A 1140-nucleotide genomic window follows, 5' to 3' on the forward strand; every position below is an offset into this window, starting at 1 on the left:
GATCCTTTAGCGAAACCCGAACGTTATACTCGTACACACCTCTTACTCATTCGAATTAAGAAAGCTATGGCCGAGAATCGCGATCGGCGACCTCTTAAGGAATTTGCCCAACCCTCTGATGAGGAACCTAGTTCGAGTATAGTAAACCCCCTTATTCCTGCTAACAATTTCGAACTAAAACCGTCTTTGTTGCAATTAGTGCAACAAAACCAATACGCGGGTCTCGCTACTGAGAAGCCAAATCAACATTTAAAAGTTTTTATCCAACTAGCCGACACCTTTAAATCTAACGGCGCTTCACCCGATGTGATCCGTTTAAGATTATTTCCTTTCTCCCTCAGAGATAGAGCGCGTTCATGGCTAGATTCACTTCCAGCTAATTCAATAACTACCTGGGAAGACCTTAGGAGAGTATTCCTTGCTAGATATTTCCCCCTAGTAAGAGTGTTGTTCTTCGAAACCAAATAACTAGATTTGCTTAAAACCAAGGAGAATCACTTTTTTGAAGCTTGGGAGAGATATAAAGAGCTATTAAGAGTCTGTCCACACCATGGCCTAGAACAATGGTTGATCGTTCATACCTTCTACAATGGACTCCATTATAACACCAAGATGAGCATCGACGCTGCCGCAGGTGGCGCTCTGATGAACAAACCTTATCCAGAAGCTTGTGACCTAATTGAGGATATGGGACAAAACCATTACCAATGGGGAACTGAACGAGCATTAATAGAGAAAAAGGAGACCCAAGGTGGAATACATGAGGTAAGCTCTCTAGACATGATGCAGGCGAAAATGGACGCTTTAGCCCTTAGGATCGAACATATGTCTACAAACACTAACACCGTAGCAGTAGTCCACACAGAGTGTGAACTCTGTGGATCTAAAGGACACAAATCGGCGGAGTGTAACCTTTTGAACGAACTGAATACCGACCAAGTGAATTACGCCCAAGGTAACCCATTTTCAAACACCTACAACCCTGGATGGAAGAATTATTCGAACTTCTCCTATAAAAACCAGAACCCTATCCAAAATCATGCACCTTAGAGACCGCAAGGTTATCAAGCCCAAAAACTAAACCAACCTATGCAAGCTGTGCCCCAGAAGTCTAACCTTGAGAAGATCATGGAGAGCTTT

General features: G+C 43.1%; 1 non-coding gene across 1 annotated transcript; it reads right to left on the reverse strand.

Annotated features, from left to right (window-relative positions):
* Window positions 1-449: 449 nt before the first annotated feature.
* LOC127134121 (small nucleolar RNA R71) lies at window positions 450-557 on the reverse strand. The gene has a single exon (XR_007807889.1). It is a non-coding gene; the product is annotated as a small nucleolar RNA R71 (small nucleolar RNA).
* Window positions 558-1140: the final 583 nt, after the last annotated feature.

Source organism: Lathyrus oleraceus, chromosome 3 (assembly GCF_024323335.1).
Source record: "Lathyrus oleraceus cultivar Zhongwan6 chromosome 3, CAAS_Psat_ZW6_1.0, whole genome shotgun sequence".
Taxonomy (NCBI): Eukaryota; Viridiplantae; Streptophyta; class Magnoliopsida; order Fabales; family Fabaceae; genus Lathyrus; species Lathyrus oleraceus.